The sequence below is a fragment of the Camelus dromedarius genome, chromosome 21 (genome assembly GCF_036321535.1).
Source record: "Camelus dromedarius isolate mCamDro1 chromosome 21, mCamDro1.pat, whole genome shotgun sequence".
Lineage (NCBI taxonomy): Eukaryota > Metazoa > Chordata > Mammalia > Artiodactyla > Camelidae > Camelus > Camelus dromedarius.
This window is the reverse complement of record NC_087456.1, coordinates 35568203-35589875: the sequence shown is the minus strand read 5'-3', so window position 1 is coordinate 35589875 and position 21673 is coordinate 35568203. Positions and strand designations below refer to the sequence as shown.

The 21673-nt window shown below is 44.3% G+C and overlaps 1 long non-coding RNA gene across 1 annotated transcript; it reads left to right on the top strand.

Moving 5' to 3' along the window:
- Positions 1 to 2588: 2588 nt before the first annotated feature.
- LOC135318806 (uncharacterized) lies at positions 2589 to 21057 on the top strand. Its single transcript, XR_010377190.1, has 3 exons — positions 2589 to 2664; positions 15288 to 15458; positions 16190 to 21057. It is a non-coding gene; the product is annotated as an uncharacterized LOC135318806 (long non-coding RNA).
- The last annotated feature ends 616 nt before the right edge of the window (positions 21058 to 21673 follow it).

Here is a 21673-nt window from a genome sequence, read left to right as displayed (position 1 = left end):
CAAACACCATTAATGAAAATCATCCTTACAACAGTGTAGAATTTAATGTGTTCTTTTAAATATTGTGTTATGACTTTTTTGACAGGAGCATTTCACATGCTTGTCGGATGCGCGCTTTAAAGTACTTTCCCAGAATGACAACACAGATTCTAGCAAATGAACACACTTTGGATGTAGACTGACTCGATAGACTTTTCTGAATGCTAATGGTATGTTTCATGCCAGAAAGCAGCATATTAGCGACTAAAGCGTCAATTGGTGTGAGCCTTGTATTCCCTTTATTTGTTTTTTAGAGATTTCTTGAGATACAGAGTTCCACTTTTAAATCTCTGATCGCAAAAGATCATTTTAACCCTATTATTAGCACTTTAGATTTGCATGTAAAACAAATTTGCTGCGATGTTTATTAGTTCTTCCTGGGCCACATAGTGAAGATCTGAAATGTTCTTTTGTTAAGCCAGAGTCCTGCAAGTGAGTAATTTTAAGTCACTGACCGTTTAGAAACCTGTTCAGAATCTCAGTTACATTTAAACAGCTTTCAGAACAATTTAACATCTCTGGATATACTGGCACTTACTACTGCTAGGGAGTTAGCCAATGAGTGTAGAATATAGACGTAATAATCAGACATGAAATTACATGCCTAGCAGAACGCATTCCTGAATCCCCTTGCATTAGAATAGCATCACCGTGGGTGATAGTGAACATCATTACAATCCCTTTAGTGTTTAGCAATTCTTTGAGAGCATAGCTACCTATCACATACATGGGGGATGTTCCGCAAAACATACGCACAGTCTGGACTGTCTTCATGTTAAATACAATATTTATTTCACATCACCTACTACTTCTACAAATTTTGTCTTGCAGAGCTAAAGAAAGTTAAATTATTAACCAATGCTCATGAGTTTGATAATCAAAATCACTCTACAGATACAGACAGCAGTTCTGAGTAGAGCAGATAGAAAGTCCATTATCAGTAGAAGACTGAGACATCACAGACCACCAGGAAATGAAGTTAAGCTGCTTTAACCTTTATTTTAATATTCGGGACCTTGTGAAAGTTTTAGGAAAACTGTCACCATTTATGTAAAAATTAACTTATGAATATTCATATATTTCCCTCAACACTATACATTTCTATCATTCTTTTTAAAACTTCTTATATTTCACAGTGCAAAGCCATTAGAGCAGATTCAGAAAAAGTAAATAAATGGAAATTTAAGTCTATTTATCTGCAACATTTTCTAGTCCAATCAGATGAGCTTTGTCATCTTTTTTTTTTTTTTGAAACAAAGTTAAGTACATATTTTAACCTTCCAGTATGTCAATTTTTAGGCTCAAAGATTTTGTAAAGTTTTATTAATTTATTAAAAATATTTATTGAGCTGCTAACACATGCAGAGCAGTGTGCGAGATCCCTTGATACTAAAGATGAATCGAATACAAATCCTGTCTTTTAAAAGGTCAGGGTCTAGAAGAGGAGATGCGCGTCCAAAACAAAAGTGTGAAAGAAGCATGTTTCTCAGGAGCAGGTGGCGCTGGAGCTGAGAAACGGGGAAGATGGCTTTCCAACACACGAGGGGATCCCTCCAGGTAAGTGGCACTGAATTGAAGCTAAAATTCCTGATCACATGCAGAAATACTTTTCAGATCTGAGTTAAGTCAAGGCTGTGCTTTGTTTTCTACTGCTGTGTAAGAAATTGTCACTAGTTTGTAGCTCAAAGCAACACACATCACCTCCCAGTTCTGTGGGCCTAGACTCTGGGAATGGCTTTGTTGAGTCCTCTCTTGAGGGTCTCACAAGACTGCAGGCACGGGTTTGGCCAGGACGGCAGCGTCACCTGAGACTCGGGAGGGATCCACTTCCATCCATCCCTTGCAGTTGAGGGGCTGAGCCCTTCAGTTTCTCATTGGCGTTCAGCCTGGAGAGGCGCCCTCTCCTCCCCATGGGGGCCACCCAACATGGACCCACAACATGACAATGTCCGTCTTTAAACCCAGCCAGGGAAAGATAGGCTCTAACAAGACAGTGACACGGCACTGTCCGTGTGACCACATGCCGTCACTGGGCTCTGTGCCCACTGCTGTATCCTCGCTGTTAGAAGAAACTCATGGCTGCGCCCGTGTTCATGGGGACAACACTAGGCAAGGCTGGGGACGCCTGGAGATGGTGGTTGTGGGAAGCCACTGCAAAGCATGTCTTCCTGGGGTGGAAGGTGAAAGTTTGGGTTTGGCTGTAAAGTGTGCCGCCTGCCAGTCAGTACCATCAGGTTGGGAAAGAAGTTTGGATTCACACAGTGGGGGGAACTGAATGGCCTACCCTGGAGTTGGATGTTATTTTATGTACACGAGGAGACCATCGTAATACTTCTGAACAGGGGAGAAAAATTAATGGAATCAGGCTTCAGAAAATTTAGTCTGGAAATGGCTTCTAAATTGAATAAGGAGAGAAAAGAATTGGTTTTGGAGAGAGGTGAGTAATTTATTAACTTGTCGAGAGAATTAATTAAGTAATGAGCATTGTTGTAGAACATACAACCACAGAGTCAGAACTGAAAGTAAAACTTCTGCCTGTTAAGCTGCATGACAAAAAGAGCGATCAATCCCTCAGCAGCTCCTTAAGAATCAAAAAGACAGGCCTCCCCTTACACCGAGTGCAAGGTAAGACGCTCCTTGGACGTGGCTCTGTAAGGAGGAGAGAGGCGCTGCGGGGCGCTCAGGCTCGGGAGAGGAGCCCCCACGAGACTCAACAGGGGGAGGGAGGGTGGGCTTTGTGCACATGGCTTAGCGTCTTCAAAAGGCTGTATCCGTTTGAAAAGACTGGTAGTTTGTCTAGAAAATACCGGGTGTGTATTATTTTGTAGAGAACTTAAACTTTTGTTTGTGAACTACTGACAAATAACGCAATCAAATGGGGGTAATAGTAAGGAAATTAGTGAATAAGGAAAGGCTGATTTTGTAAGAGCTTCGTAGGGAAGTGGAATTCTGGGTAAAGAACGGTAACAAGTGGAAATAAGCAGAACTCGACAGAACCTGACAACAGAGGGACCCAAGGGGAAGATACGGATAACTGGTATTTTGAACCCAGGTGGTTAGGAGATGGTGATGACCAGAAGGACAATGAATGTCGGAAAAGGACTAGGTTTCAAGGCTAAAAAGGAAAAAAAAATTAGTCTGTGCAAGTCGAATTTACGGCTGCTCAGAACAGTGAGTAAAGATGCCAAATGCTCACTTAGAAATGCGCGGCAGAACCCGCGGGGCAAACTCCGGGGAGCCGCCAGGCCAAGGCGGCAGCTGTCCGTGTCCGACTGGGAGGTTGCCGGCCGGTGAGGGCGGCGAGGGGAGAGGCACAGCTCCAAGCAGATCTTTTCAGAGAACCTCACTCAAAGATGTGATGAGGACGCAGGGTTGGAAGAACTTGAGGGGGGGAGGGACAGAAAGAGAGGTCATAAAGGTAATTTAAAAAACAAAACGAAAACCAGGAGTAGTACCCAAACTGGGAAGGTACCTCAAAGGAGAGAGAGTCTGGACAGGCTACAAACTCAGCCCCTGGAAGAGCCAGGCAAGCGCTGAAGCCAAGCGTAAAGTAGCAGGAAGGGTGGGACAGGCTCGAGGCGAAGTGCGCTTGCCCGTGTCAGGTCGTTGACTGAAAAGTGCCGCCGCTTAAAACCATGTCTGTGCAGAAAGCACACCTGTGGTGCTCAGCTGGTCTCCAGGAAGCCCCCTTGTGATCTCCGGTCTAGAATAAAGAATGCTTCAGAGAGGAGGGCTGTGAAGAAGGTGAGGACTGTCACTGAAGTTAAGAGCCCACCGGGGAAGTCCGAAATCCTCTCTCACGTGGTGAAGGCAGAGACTAAAGCATGTGATTTAGGCAGAAAAATGAGTGATTAGGAAACAAAAATTTTGTCCTGGTTTATCAGCAACCCACGACTGGGAAACTGTTTCCAGTTGTTGTGATGTAGCCGGGGGAAGGTCATAGCTGGTCGTGGACCACAGGGGCGTAACGAGGCTGATTACCAACTGTCCCATTTAGGGACGACCCGGGGCCGCATGAGGCCGATACAACAGTCAGAATCGTGAACTGGAAACTCAAGCAGCAAGTCGGCAGCAGGTGCCCAGGGGAGGGCGCGCGGCCAAACCTCGCGGGCGGCGACGTGCTGCTTCGGGGCTGCTCCCAGCACTGCCTGCATCCGCCGTACTCGCCTCCCCGCAGGTCTCAGATACCACCTGGGCTTCAGTGATGACTTACACCTTTAGGAGGTGGAGGGAAGGTGCTAAATGGTCAAGAATTTCATCGACTATTTGGGTGCTGTGGGTCTGCGTTTTCACTTTTAGGCGACACGAGCTGTGCACAGCTGTGGACTGAGTGGCAGCAGCGGTGGTGAAGGAGCTGTGCTCCACCAGCGAGGGGGGTGCTTGGGGGAACAAGGCCCCGACACGGGAGGAGGGGTCGGAACCGGGGCCTTGGGTGGAGGACCAGCTTTGGAGGGAGAGAGAAGAGGGAACGCAGGGAGATGGAGATGGAGACACGGGTTGGAGCGGAGCAGAGGCCCTGGATGAGCTCATCCTGAGGAGCGCCGGGCTCTTACGCAGCAGGATAATCACAGAAGACACCGGGAAGGGCAGGATCACAGATGATCCGTGCGCACTGGTCTTAGGTTTCCAGTTTTGTCCTGGTTTTCCTACAGCCGAAGTGACTCAGGTGTCACAGTTTGTCTGGCCGATTTCATGGTCTTTGCTTGGATTCAGTCTCTCAGCAAGGATTTATGGAGGTACCGCAGTATGCCATATGGTACAGTTTATTTTTTTTAATCTTGATTTTTATGATGAAAAAAGCAATACTTGCTCTTTGTGAACACCTAAATAGAAGAAAAATGAATAAAATATCATTTAATCAGCAAGTGTTTCTTGAGTCTGTACCTCCCAGCAGTCAGGTCCGCAGTGGCAGACAGACAGACGCGACTCCTGCCCTGTGAAATTTATCATCCAGTGGGAGACAGCAAATTCTCCCCCAAATAGCAAATTCTCCCCCAAATAGCCCCCCACCCCTCCCCCCACCAGGTAAACTTTCAGTACTTTTGTGGATGTTTTGCTGACTGGTTTTCAGGTTTAACATACTTTGGACAGTTTTATCACATGCTGACGGCTACACTTTTCTCCTTCACTACGTAGAGATTAGGCTTGTTTCATGCTATATTCAGACTAATTTTGACATTTTAGACAAGATGACCCAAAAAGGATGGCAGAGAAGGAGCTTAGAGCTAGAACGGATTTCAAATGTGAGCCCTCTCTGTATAACCTCTCCTTAAAACTTTCTTATTCCAAGCTGTGTAATTGAAAAGGTGCCTTTACCCTTTACACAGTCATTCATTTTACCCCATCAGATCTGGAGCACCCACTTTGAGCAAGAGGGCGTTCTAAAGACTGCTCACTCACCAAAGCAAATTCCGTGAAAACCTAAATTTTCAGGAACAAACAAAACCTGCAGAGAAGAGCTATTAATAAAGACTTATGTGGAATCAGTATGTTCCAGGTTAAAAAAGGAAAATTAGGCTTCAGAAAGGGAAAAGGAAGACAAGCAGAAAGGGAATTTCAGCTGATTCGGAGCGCGGGCCGGCCGATGCCCGGTCGCCTCCCTGCAGCAGTCATACACCAGCTTCCCGGCTTTAACCCGCTCACAGGCTGGTGTGGGGACTGTTTCAACGGCACGTCAACATTTGCGCTGTCAGCGGTCTCTGTGCGAAAGGAGGGGTTGGTGCATTGGAGCGCATTAAAAAAAATTATGGATGCAAGATGATAGAGTTTTACAGATGTGTTTGTTTTTGGCTGTTGGAGTCCCCTCTTTATTCTCATTCAACTCCCATTATTTTATGTTTAAAGTCCCATCTGTAAGACTCTGCACAGATGACGTAGCACTGGAGATTCGGCTTACTCTGCTGCAGAGGAATGCAAGAAATAACTATCGTGTCGGCCACTATGATTTTTGAAATGGCCGTCACAGTATCTTAAAGATACAGACTAGAACTCAGCTACCCAGAGTTAAGTAGAGAATGAGCCTGGAGTGCACTGTTTGGTTGGTATTTCTATCTTCAATACCCAAAAAAATATATTGCCCTGCAGTTGTCTCCATTTTTCTACTTCCTAGAAGTGTCGCGTGTAACCCTGACTAGAACAGACAACTTGTGCGCGTGTCCCTCCGTCCGCAAGGACGCAGCAATGCTCCGCGGTCAGCAGGTGAAGGGCTGAACCGTGCAACGCGCCGGAGCTCAACAAGCACGCGGAGCGCCCAGCGCCGGGGCTGCAAGTCAAAGGCCCTTCCCGCGGTTGGGGGGGTGGGGGGAGCCGCCCCTGTGCTGGGCGGGGCTGGTTGGGGGCAGGTGATTTCGTGGCGCTCACAAATCTGTTCTGTGACTTCCATTATCCTTGTGAAGCAAAAACAAGGCTACATGAAGTAAGACAAAAATAACAGAAGAAATTATGGTTTAGAAAGTGTTCTACATCAGGCTGGCACGGCCACGAAACACGAAACAGAGCCAAGTGTTCTGTCTTGTTTGCTGCTGACGGAGAGTCTCATAAGAGGTGGAGAGTTTCGTCCCAAAGTGTTTTCAGAAGGACTCTCAGGCACCTTTCAGTGGGGGCTTCCTATTTCTCCAGGGGGTCACTGTGAATTTTTCTTGCAGGATGGGCAGTAGGCAGAGAGAAAATTCTATTTCTTTGCCCCTACCCCAGCAACATTTTGCTTATTCTCAGGCAAAGAGAAGACTTAATCTGCCTTCAGGAGTGTGCCCACAAAATATCCTCTCGCCCTGTTTCTGTTTAAGGAGTAACATCTCAGGGATGGTGGAATGTGGTCTCTGGGATCCAGCAGTTCTGTCACCTGGCCATTCATTAATTCACAACTGGAAGTTACTGAAATCTTCTGTGAGTGAGGCCTTCAGGACACTGCCTGCCGTCTTCCTGTGTACATGGTACTTTTGTTACCATTATACATTGAGTTGGTAGCAAAAAGGTGAAATGAGAAAAATAAGTCCATCTGACTCTGAGATACCCTGATTATCTCTTATATGATGGAGAAGAGTTTACTCTTAAAAAAAAAAAAAGTTCACCAAGATGCTCTTTAGTAAAACCAAACTTATGGCACCTAATGGACACATTTTGCTTTAACTTACGGAGCCAAGTTAAAGCAAGTCCATTTTGAAAAGACTAAAATAGGCCTCCTTCCTTCCTTCCTTCCCTCCCTCCTTCCTCCCTCCCTTCCTTCCTTCTTCCTTCCTTCCTCTCTTCCTCTCTTTCTCTCTTTATTTCTTCATTTCTATATCATACCCTAAACCCAAGAGCCCAATTCTGCTTGAGAACTGGTCTAGAATATGACCCATTTTTAAAGTTCCATATTTTATTATTTACTCCCTTGGAGGTCCCAACTTTCAAATAAAAGTGCCTGCATTTCTTTTAAATGAGAAGCGGTCTGTGCTGTGCACACATCCAGGTTCTGCCAGCACCGAGGGGCTCTTTTTTTTCAGAACAGCAGCTTATGTTCAGACAGAGCCAAACGGAACTTAAAGCTCAAAGGGTTTGACTAAACTTAGAAACCACAGTGCTCAGGTGGTTCTAAATTTGACAAAGCCGACTAGAAGCTAAGCAAAATTATGTATGAAATGATCTCTCCCTTTATGACAGCAGGACAAGATATTATTCTCCTAATTTTAGGAAAAATCAGACCCAGTAACTTACTATGAGGGAGTTAAGGTTGAAATATAAAACAAATGTGTTGATATTACAGAATAAAAAAAGTTTCCTCTTGAATATTCTCAATGATTTTTCTAGTAAGTTATGAAGTTGAAAATCTTGAAAGCACTAATCAGATTAAGGGGAGAAAAAGAAATTGTCCCTGTCAAGTCTCTGAGTTAGTGCTTCCAATCTGGGTTTCAGTGCACAATTCATGATATAAAAGTTGAATCGTCTACCTGGCTTCTCTTACGAGCGCTACATATTTCGTACGCAATATCATACAATGATGTGCCATCAAAATTCATTTAGTCATTTGCCTTTTTTATGTTTTTAAGATTTTGTCTGAAATTCTCAATCCCGGAAAGGCAGCGTTGTGTTGTATTCCCAGGACACACTTCTGCTGCCTTTGTGACGCTGCTGCCCAGCGCGCAGACGGACATCTGCTGATTCCCTTTGCCCAGGCAGAAATTTCAGGCTGAATCAAGAGGAGTCAGGTTAACTGCTAATATATTAGGGACGCACATATAATGATTATAATACAATATTTCTGTAAGAAATAGTGAGGCACGTAAATGCAAATAAGGTAATTTCAGTTGTACTGCGAAGGAGAAATGTAGGATGTAGCATCCATGAAGTTTTTCCAACGGTGAAATGATGGGGTTTTAAAAAGTACAGCAATACCAGATTTTACTCCCGTGGCAGCTACAAGGCAAGTTAATTTAGAGTGAAGTCAAAGGGGAAAGTAATGTATTTTTTGAGAGGAAGAAATTGGCTGTTTTTCTAAACCATTTTATGGTCTGAACCAACCTTTAAAAGAATTACTTTACCGTCACTGTGTGCTCCCCAACCGCTACACGAGCTTAAAGTACTGCTCCCTCACTTGCCCGTGGTCCTCTGCTGAAGTAAGAACCTTGTCAGCAAGAGTTTCTGTGCTCTGGTACTCGAACACAGATACCGTCATTCAAAGTGAAGGAAGCTGGAAAGAGAAAGAAAAATACCATACGATATCACTCATATGTGGAATCTAAAAAGAAAGACAAGACAAGACAAGAGAAAAAAAGACACTAATGAACTCATCTACAAAACAGAAACAGACTCACAGACATAGTAAACAATCTTATAGTTCCTGGGGAAAGTGGGTGGGAAGAGAGAAATTTGGGAGTTTGAGATTTGCAAATGTTAACCACTATAGAAAAAATAGATATAAAAAAACCCAGATTTCTTCTGTCTAGCACAGGGAGCTCTATTCAGTATCTTGTAATAACCTTTAATGAAAAAGAATATGAAACCGAATGTACGTACGCATGACTGAGACATGTTGCTGTGCGCCAGAAATGGACACATTATAATTAACTGTGCTTCAATAAATTTAAAAAATATCATCAATAGAAGCTAAATTTGTATGATGGCACTTTTCAAAATTAGATTATTTCTGATGAGTACAATTTCTGATTTTTGTAGCATGCCAACTAAAATTCAAATGGAGATGTCAAAGTTTTAAAACTCCCCTGTAATCTCCCTAACCTCTACATTAGACACTGAAACCGATGAAATTTAAGACCAGAAAGATTTAGTTTTATTTCAAGGAATGGGAAAGCTGAAACCCTAAAGTTTCCAGTAGGCATCTACTTTACTCCTGAAAATAATTTATTACAGTGGTCCATGAACATTAACACATCCATAAATCAACTTTGGATCATAAATTTGTGCTGGAAACAGGACCCGGTCTTTCTGTTTTCTGGTGATTTATCCATCTCTGAGTTTATTGTGCAGTATTTGAACCTGCCTGAATTAAATCATACTGAGTAATTAGAGATAATTGTGGACCATTCTTTACTGCCTACAGGTAGGTAAAAACATTTTCTTTCAGGATTAATAAAAGCATGTTATTTTTCTTATCACCACATAATTCATTTTCATTATAAGAACTTAGAATATGCAGATAAACACAATATTGACAATATGCCCAGAGACAACTACCATTAGTATAACTGGGGGGGGGGGGGCTAACTTTATTCATGCTTATAATTCAGGTTTGTTTTTTTTTTTTTTTTGTCCAATGTATCAGTCAGGATCCAAGCCAGAGAGGGAAACCACACAGATTTGAACAGGAAATGTTTAACATCATTTTAAACTCTAGCAGAGGATGGGAGTAAGGAGAGATTTGCTAGTAGGCAGTTAAAGGGTTCTAAAGACTATAGGAACAGCAGATGTAAGGAGCAGTCACTGTCCCAGGGGTGGGGTACAGCTGGGACAACTGATCACACCGTGACCACAGGCACCCTGCTGCCACCCAAGAGGGAGCAGAGAAGCAGCTGGTTTCCACCCACAGCAGGAACCATGTGCAGGAGAAGCCACATGTGCTGAATAATGAGGTTTGTTGAGTGACTGAGTGAATGAATGAACCTCACTCACTTATCCGACATTTCTTATCAGTCTTTAATAGATGACCTTCCTTCCCTTAGCGTTGCCTTCAGACTCCTCTTCATCTCGCTCCACTCTCTATCCTTGGGGATCTCTTCTCTCTCATGGCCGCAGAACCTTAGCAAAATAAGAAAGGAAATAGAGTGGAATTTCCAAGAATTTAAGAATATGAATCCCCAACCTTCCCATATCTAACACAGTACCTCGCATGTGAATAGCACTCAATGAATAATTGTTGAATAAAGAGAAATGCACACTGAAGAGCCAACATGATAAAGTAAACACCCACATCCCAAAATACATTATTGTGAAGTTTCAGGACACTGGATATGAAAAGATGATGTAAAAACTTCTAGGGAAATCAGCTGGGTCACCTACAATGGGCACTAGAATGTAACATTTAGACTTCTGAAGGAAACTTAATTTTATTCTATTTTATGCTTCATTAAGAAAAAATAGAGGAGAAGATTAAATAAATCTGACTTTGGATATATAAGATCTCAAAATATGTATTTATGATTCATGGGAAGATACAGTTTACCAAAGTAATGGAGTAAATAAATAAAGACATATAATTAAGGAAAAATGATTCCACAACAGGGAGAGAAGATAAGAATTCCTGGATAAAGATGAAGAGAAATCTCAAGACAGCAGACATGCTGAAGGCCTAGAAGCTCCTGTGCTATATGAGATCATGAGCACCAAGGACTCCAGAATGAATATCTCCAGGAAAAAAAAGGACCCGATAAATTAATAACATCTCACCTGGTGTGACCCGGCACAACCAAACATAAAACAGTGTTTGTAAGTGTTTTAGTTGAGGCCATAGCAATGCAAGAGAAAGAAAAGACAATTACTAACTCCAGGAAAAACAAAGAGTTATTTAAGTAAGAGTGCAGATTGTAGTAAATGACATGGCTCAGAAGAGAGCAATTCTAACCCAGTCAAAATTTAAAAGAGGAAGAGGGCACTGAGGTTTACATAAAAATTGTGATATGATTTTATTGAGAGGCAGTAGGAAGGAGATGTGGGCATTTGTTATCATGAGGCAAAAGTGCTACTGTAAGTGTTACATGCAGGAAGTCATTAACAGCAGTCCTACAAAATATTTAGTGATAAGGAGACCGAAGAGAGAAGTAGTGGAAATTTCTAAGTAATATGTATTGGCGGTGCACCTTTGCATCTGATATCAAATGTCCACCTTCTCTCTTCCTCCTCTCAATAAAATTGGATCACAAATCACGATTTCATAATTTTTATTTAAATTACAATTCAATGTTTCCCTTTTTTTTGATCCCCGAGGACCACTGCTTTCTGTTACAAACTTGAGTTGTTAATTGGATTTTTCAACTCTAATATATATTCTTTTATTTTTTTTAAGAATTAAAAAAGTTAAAAAATTTTAATGGACAAGATGGGGCTGAGAAGGAAAGGTGTTCTATATGAGAAGATAAAGAGCAAATATGAAGACATTTTGAAGTACAGAGCCGCTGGTTTCTAGGACGCCATCACTCACCTGAAATGCTTCCGTAAGGTGCATGTAGATTTCTCCATCACCAGCCTTTCCCTCCAATCCCATCCTGCACCCAGCTTCCAAAGTCACCTCCTGATCACAGGCCAGGGCGTCCACTCTCTTGCTCAGAGTCCCACAACTACTGCTGTGCCACAGTCAGCTCTTCTGTGTGACATTTCAGTCCCTACAGTCTAACTCCAACCAAACCACCCGGGTTTAGGCCTTACTCGTTGATGTCAAAAATCTCCACTCTAGGTATGAATGGTTATTTTCTCCTTTTGTGTTTCTATCATTTTATGTCAGTTTCTTTTCTATTTTTTTTTTTATTTTGCATTCTTTTTTTATTGACGTATAGCCAGTTTACAGCGCTGTGTCAGTTTCATGCCGGTTTCTAGGCCTGGCACGCCCTCTCCCCCTCCTTCAGCCTACCTCACCCCCCGTGTTTCCGGACACGAAACCCTAGAGTCCCAGGAACACGTCCAGCACCTGAACTGCCATATTTTTATTTTTCCTTCTGTGCACCCAGTGGTCACTGAACCTTCACCACAGGATTTACAATGTCCTATGTTGGATCTCATTACGTGCTCGCAAGAGAGCACCCCTTTTCCTGGAGGGGAGAATCCACGTCTCAGTCAGAGTTCTCCTCTTGTGAACATTTATGACCAGGCAGACACAGAGCTGGTTCCCGAGAATTGTATGTTGACTTTTAAGCAAAATATTTAAAAACTGTTGAAATGCACACGCCTCTTCACTGTTACCACTCGTGATGAGGCTACCAAAGGTAGCGGCCACGGTGTTCTAAAGGTAAACATTTTTTGTGCTTGGCCATTCGTGAGGAGAAATGCAAGACCCGACAGCCAATTGTTTAAGGTTTCAAATGACTCATAAATTATTTCAAAAGTTCTAAGAAAATTTTTGAATAATTTGTTCAGAACTAGTGAGGAAAGCCCTGATGAGAATTCCCCAGATATGTTCGAATGAAAAATGAAGTACAATTAAAAAACCCAGGGTCTCCGCAGTGATGAGCATGGCAGCCTTTGTGTTAGCAAGGTGGTCTGGATTCAGTGGGAGACAGGGAAGTGAGCAAACCTTTCTAATGGTAAAGCTGGGGGACTTTAGACGTTAATGCTTGAATTTTTTCCCCTTAATCCTCATCCTTTATTTCTGTTTTTGTCTTTCTCTCTCTGATAAACTTTCTGATTCAGGAAGATAGTGAGCTACATATAAGGAGACCTTGCTAGAATTCTTTCCTTATCTTCTCAGTCTCTTTGTCCAATGATCACTTACCAGTTGGTCAAATAGCTCACCTTTGAGGCTTACATAAGAATACCTTTCCAATAGTCCACTTGGCCTTGTGATGAGGAATATGTCAATAAGTGGAAACCAGGTGTCTTGCAGTGTGCTTTGAAAGTGTTTCCCCAGCAGAGCTGCTTCAGGGGCACTCACAGCAGAGGCAACCAAGGCGTGGCCTGCTGTCTCCTGAAGCCCTGTTTGCAGATCAAAACTGCTTATTATCCACAGGGGAGAATTTTCACTCTGCTCATTTTAAAATCTTTTCTCCTGAAAACCTAAGGATATAAAGCCAACATTAAAGGTCAGCGCTGAAAGGAAAAGTTAGATGTGCGGTGAGTGTTGCTTTTAAAAATTAGGAGTTCTTAGATAACATGTAACTCAACATTTCCTGAAATGATTTTTTAACTACCCTGCTAAAAGTGAATAAATTCAGACAATTCTTTCACAAATACCAGGTTGTGAAGTATTTGAGATGTAAAAAAATTTGAATTATAGAAATTAAGAAACAAGTAGCAAGTGACTAATATTGATATAAATTATTTGTCAATAGTTATTTTGGGTATCTATGCAGTAATTTTTCTATTCTATTAAACATCTATACTGCATACCATCTGCTGATACTTATTTTAATTCATAAAAAGACTGTATTTAAATTAAAATGTGAGTGACAGGATCAGAACAGAAGAGAAAGGGCAAGACAATAAACTGAATAAATTCCAACTACGACTTCTAAAGGCAGACAGTATAAAAGCTGTAATCTTAGCTTAAGCCTTACACTCTCTAAACACAGTAATTATAGGACATCTGCTGAGAACACAGCTTTGCTATTGGATAACATTAATTGCCCTGTAATATTTCCTGACACTCCCCAAAATATGCCCCATTGCTAATAGTTCATTCACATTTCAGTACCATTATTAGCTGCTAATTCAAACAATCAAGGCAAAGACAAGGAAAGGGTGACCTTGAACAATTACCCACTCAGTGAACAGAATTTATTTTGTGCTTTTCAAAGATGTGACTGATTTCCTGAGGCCGTGAATGGTGCTCCAAAGTCAAGCAAATGTGAAGAAGGGAAAGCTGCGTGGCATATGCCCGAGGTCCCCTCTCGGTATTCTGAGAACAGTGATAAAAACCTACCCCTACATTATGCTTTCTAGAAGAAAAATAAAAGGAAGCGTGAAGTTCAAGCAAAAAGCAAATTCTCCTTATAACTGAGACAATCCAGTCGTGGAGAGTCAAGTATACATTCAAACAGTGATTTCTTTTTAAAATTTTCAACCTGTGAGAACATTTAAGAATCCCATAAATTTAGAGCCAGAGAAAACATTCACTTCTCACAGCAAAATGGTGGGAGTTTAACGGACAGCTCCTCAGGGGGGCTCCTTTGGCAAAATACTTTAAACACAGCCTGCCAAGTTAGCGCTCCCTCCGCCTCGCCACCTCCTTGTTTCTCAAGAAATCCGAATTTTTAAAGGAATGTTGTACTCTTGGCCCTTTCTAATATGGAACGCATTAAGAGAAAGCCCACAAACAAACACTTACATACGCTCGTGAGAAAGAAAGCAGACACCTCAGATGGGCCTATTTGCCGACAGAGGGGTGAGGGAGCAGGCAGAGGAAGTCACACGTGACGGGGCCGGCCCCGTCCTCGCTAGCCGCCTTGGATGTGTTGGGCAGAACCCGGCCAGGAAGGCAAGAAGAGAGAACGGAGGCAGAGATGGAGCAGGAGTGGTTCCTGTTGAGAAAGGAGTGTTAGCTCTTTTCCCACTGCCTGCAAGTCCCAAGAAAGAAAGTGAAAATGTGCACCGAGTTAATACAAGAACCCCAAAGAGAAAGCGGAGCCTGGTGTCCCTCAGCGACAGGAGGCCCCGGGAAACGAAGGCGACGGCCTTACAGAAACAGGGGAGACGGGCATCTGCCGAAAACAGCGTTCGTGCGTGGAAGCCGCCAATTCTCCTACCTTCTCCTTCTCTTCTTCTAACATTTTATTCTTGTATGGCATGTACTACGGTTCAAATGAAGATGATCGTTTTATCCGGTGTGTAGGGAAAAAATCTTAGAAGAGAATTGTTTCTAATCATGCCCTGTTGCTCCCCCACCCCAAAGTCCAGCGCGTTTCAGAAGTTTCATAATATATCACTTTCTCCCATAGGAAAGCCTCGGAAAGATTCATGATGGTGTTAGTTTTGTAAGGACTCCTTTGTAGCCCCCCCTTCAGTTCAAGATTTTAATTTTAACTATTTTAACTTTATTAAAAAAAAAAAAAAACTCATGCATACCACCCTCCCCTCACTGTGTACTTTTGTTTTATTCCTTTTTTTAGCAAATGTGTCCTCTTCCACGGATGTGCTGCACAGCGTTAGAGAAACTCGTGTTAGAACCCAGGCTGTGTCATAGAAGAAAACTTTTGTAACATCGCACAAAACTCAGAGGAACCCTGCCCAGATGACAAAGGAACAGAAGTGTCAGAAAGCTGCGAGAGACAGGCTGAGAGGTCAGTCCCCAGCACCTGGTGAGAGGTCGAGAGGACAGACAGGAACGAGTGCCCCAGATGAGCCCGGCCCGCGCGGCGCTGGGCGCGGGGGGCTTTGCTGCGGGCGCGAGCGGGCTGGGTCCCCGCGCGAGGCCATGTCCCTGTGCAGGGCCGGGTCCCCGCGCAAAGCCGGGTCCCCGTGCGAAGCCGGTCCCGGCCGGGCCGGGGAGTGAGTGGGTCTTTCACGCCGGGCCGAACTCGGGGCTGCTCATAAATGAGGACCCCCTGTGGGGACCCTGCAGTGCGGTTCCAGCGACACAACTCGTCTGCTTTACTAGCCTCAAGGCAGATACTAGTAGGGCCGCAGTCCAATAGGGTCGTATGTATATTTATTTACAAGAAGTAGAATTCTCAGCTTGCTTTCCTCAAAGTTTCATCTGGGTATTTCTAGAAAACTCAGAGGAGTGTCTCCCTGTTCTTTGCCCAGTCCTCATACGTCCCTGAGCCCTTGCCCTCCCTTCCTCCACATTTCTCACTGGTCCTCACACGTCCCTGGAAGGTGGGGTCTCCCGTTACCACCACTGTCTGCCCCACCATGAGGAAATCCAACATCCCTTCCGAGGGTGTGACACCCCCCCCCCCCCAGTCTCCTCAGGCTGCTTAGCACTGAGGGTCCCAAAGGGTCTGGGGTCCCCACAGCTCTTCCTGTTCTAAAGCAATGGAGGAGATGCCCCGGTCTCCCTTCTGCGCAGGCCATCGCCCCCTACGAGACCCACGAAGCCCCGCCTTATGGAGAAGCCCCGCATGGAACTGCCGTCTCCGCTCAGGACCTGGAGGCGAGCTCGTCCCGCAGCGCCGACGGGAGACCTCAGGCCGCTCCGCCGCGCTCCTGCCCCGGCCGGTGGACCCCTGCAGACGTCCTCCCTTCACGCAGGCTCCTCCCGCGATCAACACGGCAGGCGTTTGGCGTTTGAAGTTCTTTCCGTCTCTTCTTTGAGCCCAAAACAAGCTGACGATGTAGGTGCTCCCTCGCCCCCGTGCGGCAGAGAAGCACGTCAGTTTGGCAAAGTTGGGTAACTTGGCTCAAACCACGCAGGTGGCAGATAGTTCACTGGCCTTAAATATCCTGTCAGTGGAACATTCCTGACCTCAGAGGACAGTCCTACAGTTGTCTGGATTCCTCAAATGGGACAAGTTGGTCATAAATTGGGATGTCTGTGACACAGGCCAAATTATGGAAAGCAAAGTAAAAGCCTGTGTTGACAACAGGGGCCGCGGAGCAAGGTGCTAAGCGAGGCGCGGCAGCGCTGAGCTCCCGGGCCCTGACGTTACCGGAGCTGAGCTACGTGCTCCCCCGGGGTCACCGTCCGCCCGCGAGCGTGGCTCTGGTCAGACGCGCACGGCAGCTGGGCAGGCGCCACGCGCCCTCCGCGGCCGCCCCTGCGCCGCAGAAGCAAACCCGGATCACCGTTCCGATCTGCAGCCCCGAGCCGGCACGGCCGCGGCACAGAGCCGAAGGGCACGGCTCCCGGGCCGCTCTGCCACCGGAGGGCTTTCGGCCACCAGCGAACGCCTCCTGGTCGGCGAAATGGCCAGGTCGTGGTAGCCTCGTCCCAGGCGTGGCGGGGAAACGAAGTGAGTGCGCAGGTGCGAAGTGCTTGTCGCGGCGTGCGGCCTGTGGCGAAGGCTCTTCGAGTGTTACTGAGTTTGATTTATGGAGAAGACCACGCCTCACACGGCGCACTGAGAGCGGGGAGCGAGAGCGAGGCTCAGCCCACACCTGCGTTTTACTCATACGCCTTTGGAACCCCCGGAGTCACGTGCTAAACCCGCAGATTCTTGCTAGTCAATTTCCATTTGCTCTCGGCAAGATACTCATTTCCCCATGTGAAGGAAAAGGTCCAGAATAGCTAACCGGCTATGAGCTATCTAACTCTTGCAAAACAGCATTCTGATGAAAGGAAGGTCGATTAATCAGGCTCACGGCGACTAAATCTCTTGAAAAGGAAGGAAGGAAGGAAGGAAGGAAGGAAGGAAGGAAGGAAGGAAGGAAGGAAGGAAGAAGAAGGAAGGAAAAAGAGAAGGAAGGAAAGAGAAAAAGAAAGAAAGAGGAAGGAAGGAAGAAAGGAAAAGAAAGAAAGAAAGGAAAGAAGGAAGGAAGAAAGGAGAAAGAAAGAAAGGGAGAAAGAGAGAAAAGAAAAAGAAAGATTGGTTGAAAAAACTGGGCAAAGAATACAAGAGCTTTGTAGAAATCCATTTTTAGCCAAACCCTAAACATCCCTCCACAGGCTTCTCAAACGCCTTGGACCTGTTTGCGTGCACGCTTTGTTGAGCTACGTGATTCATGATCACTTTGGAGACACTCAGATACACTTATATGTAATTTGCTTTTGCATGATTTTATTAGAAAGAAGAAATCCTGGCTGAATTTCTTTTACTATTTGCATAATAAAAATATTAATATCCATTGAAAGGTCAATTCAGGTGTGCACTTGCCTGTGCTAAACGACAGTTTTGTGCCAAGAGCCCTAACAGTTTTCCTCACAGAAGAATGGAAGAAGTGTTTCTTCTAAGTGATTCTGAACGTGGCCTGTGTTGGGAAGTAACCTGGAGTTGCATTGTTGAGATTCTAGGATGTTGCTATTTTAGGAAATAAATGAATTCATTGGCCTATAGCCCACATTCCATTTTATCTGGAAAATTATATGCCACAGGCCAGGAGGCATATTTTTTTCTTAATAAATAGATAAACTGTGTCATGATGTTAACTGCATGGTAAGAGAGACAAGGGATTGTCTTCCTTCCAGGAGAAGTGAAGGTTCTGGAATGGTATTTAATAGTCTTTTCCATTTTTTCCTTCTTTAATTTTTTTCTACAGCGATCCATTTAAACTGAAATTGTTCAGATTAAATCAGGTCTGCTTCCCTGCAGGTCTGATAACTCCTTCTCAGACACCCGAAGATTTTAACTAAAGTTCGAGTCCTAGCTTACACTGCATACTTCTGGTTTTCCCACATTTTGTTTCAGATGTTGAGCCAAGATCAAATTAGATTCATATTTTCTTATTAAAAAAAACCCCACAAACTCTATATGGTGATAGATTATGTCCGTTTAGAAAAATTGGGGGAGACTAGAAAGATAAGGCTTTTTACAATTCGAACCTCATAATTCTCTTGTCGCCATTTAAGAAAGTAAGGTAAAAATAAAATGGATCATGGCCAGCATGCAGATAAGTGAATTTATTTAAAGAAGGAAGAACTCTAAAGAAAACACGGCTTCAAGCAAAATCACCACTTTGCATCATAGGCCCATTAGTGCTGAAAATTCAACGTGTCCCACCCGCCTTCCGTGGCACATAATGCGGAGAAAGGCTTGTGCGGTCATTGTATGAGATGTTTATTCAGGACATGAAAGCACAGGTCCATGTAATAATGATATTCTTCAAGAAAATAGTTTAGAAGTATTCAAATTTTATTATATTATCCAACAAGTAGTGCTGTTCTTGGATCTCACCTCCTGAGCAGCTCATGTGAATCACACAAGGCCTTTCACACAACCGGCTCGCAGGGGCTTAGTCCCTGAGGGCGATGTACACGGACCTGGGTCCTCCCCATCCCCGCCTTGAACCTGGGGGCTGCCAGGCACCCAGAGAGTCAGCTTGCACACTACCCCTCAGGAGCTCGTTTCCAACATCACAGACAGTTGTCAACAGATCAAATGTTCGAAAGAACGACCAGTAGAAATAAGTGTGACGTCTGAGAGGCATGACCTGGGTTCAGATCCCGCCTCTGCCACTTACTGCCTTTACGCATGTCATGGAATCTTAGGAGTTACTGTCATCAGGGACGTTTGATAAAGGAGACGCCACCCCAGAGCAGACGTGTAGGTACCTGCAGGGGAGGCCGGCTGGGTCACCCGATGCCTCTCGGGGGCCCTCCGCTCCAGCTGCCACGCAGGCGATGAGAGTGAACGCAGGGATGCTGGCCAAACGGCATCCTTGAGACAACGGGGCCGACAGCAGGTCGGAGAAACCCGCAAGATTGTCCAGAAGTAGAACCCGTCAAGGTTCCACGAGGCCTAGAGAGAAGACAGTTGGATAGAAACGCTGTGAAGAGAGCAATAACCAGTTACAGCTTCTAAAACAATGTGAGAATTCTCACCTAATTACAGTGTTGGCAGGGACACGTTTTAGGAGCTATCATCAATGCATAAATGAAAAAGCAGTACATTTTATCATAGCACAGATGTGTTCCCTGTGTCCAAGGGCAGAGTGTCAGAATTTGAAAAAAAAAATGTATAATGCGTGTCATGTGTTTTTCTTTTATTTTTCTAAAGTTATTTACTTTTGTTTTCATGTCTCACCCACTTGTGCTCACCTACACTTACTGTAGTAAGTATCTGTCTGGTACACAGTACACACCAAGCACCGTATTAAACATGGGATGAAAAAGCATCAGCGTCTATTCTTGAAGAGCTCATGGTAAATTCAGCAGGGACGGATCCGAACGCACATGAGTTCACACCAGGAAGTACTGGGTTCTCTAACAGACGTACAAAGTGCTCTGGGAACCCCAGTGAGGAAATAATCCGGATTGAGCCAGAGGAGAAGGGGTTTCCATACAGACGCGGAGAGGGTCTTTGATGTGGGCACTGAGAAGGGGGAGAGCGCTCTCTGCGTCCTAGAATCATAAACTATTACTGCTAAAAAGATGTTTCTGACGGTTAAGTTTAACTGCCTCATTTTAAAGCTAAAGGAAACAAGACTTGGAGGGCGGGGTTAGGGGATGTGCTGAAAGCACCCCATATGAAGGCAGAGAGGAGTCAGGGTCCGGGGGCTGGGTTTCCAGGTCACTGGACCTTCTCTTGCAGACTCTGGCCGCAAGTCAGTGTCCCCCTGTGCAAATCCCACCCCCAAGTCCAGTTCAGGCCAGCTAACGGAGGTTCCCCGCGGGACAGGGAAATACTTACCTATCTAAAGGAGTCAACGACTAAACAAAACCTCAGAAGTGGTGCTTTCAGCCATTGTTTCCACATATTTCCATTTATTTACCCCGTTGCTGAGGAAGGTGGTATTATCTAGACATTGCTCAGTTTGCCAGAAGTGTAATACTATTTACCTTTTTATTGAATGCCAGGAATCCTTAAATGACAAGCGCTATTTATTATGTAAAACATCCCTTAAAACCCATCACCATCTGACTCGTACTTGCTAGGGTCTGGCAACTTTGAATTGGGCCTTTTGCCATGTCTGACAGATGGTCAGAAATATATGTAGCCAAAATACCATATATGTGCACTGATTGTGAAAATCTGGGGTCTGCATCTCAGCTGAATCGCCCACATGGTTTCCAGGCTGATGGACACAGGCGAGATTAAAGAGACGTGCGGGGTGAGAATGGTGCCTAGAGAGAGGTGCTCCGAATCTCCCGCTGCCCGTGGTTCTCGCTACAGAGAGTCCTGGTCGTTTTTTGGTTTTTGTTTTAGAATTTTTAGAATTTTTTTTTTTTACTAAGGTATAGTGAGTTCCAATGTGTCAGTTTCTGGTGTACAGCATCGTGTCTCAGTCATGCATGTACATACATGTATTTGTTTTCATGTTCTTTTTCATTAAAGTTTATTACAAAACACCAAATAGAGTTCCCTGTGCTGTATTCATTTTGAAGCTACGGAAAATTGTGTTTTGGATGTAGACCTCCACATATTTTAAGCATCTGCTTTTACTTGGAGGCCCCTCAGTCCCAGTGCAGACAGACACAAAGCTGGCACTCGCGCGGGGTGCGGCGCTGTACGATGCTCTCAGATGGGATGGGCACGGGTATCGTTTAGATCGAATATTTTCTTATAAGAAATAGATATTATGTACTATCTGAAATTTAAGATTGAGCTGATTGCACTGTTGGTCAAATTTGTAGGTAGGTTTTAATAGATTAACCAAAGGAAGAATAAGAATGCCTTTTCACATAATTTGGGTCATTTGAAATCATGAAATTGGTTTGGCCATATGGTGACCAAACAACAATGGTTAACTGCTCATTAACTAGCTGTTCTAATGACACAAACGTAACCATACAGGGTCAGTTTGGTCCAGTCGTAGGGACCGTGCGTCCTTGATTTCATCACCTGCACATTCTTTTCAAAGAAGCCAGTGACTGGGTTCAAGTTTATTCTCATTTTCAGTATAACTAATATGAATAAAGTCAGTCTATTAATTAAATGCTATTATGGTTATTATTATC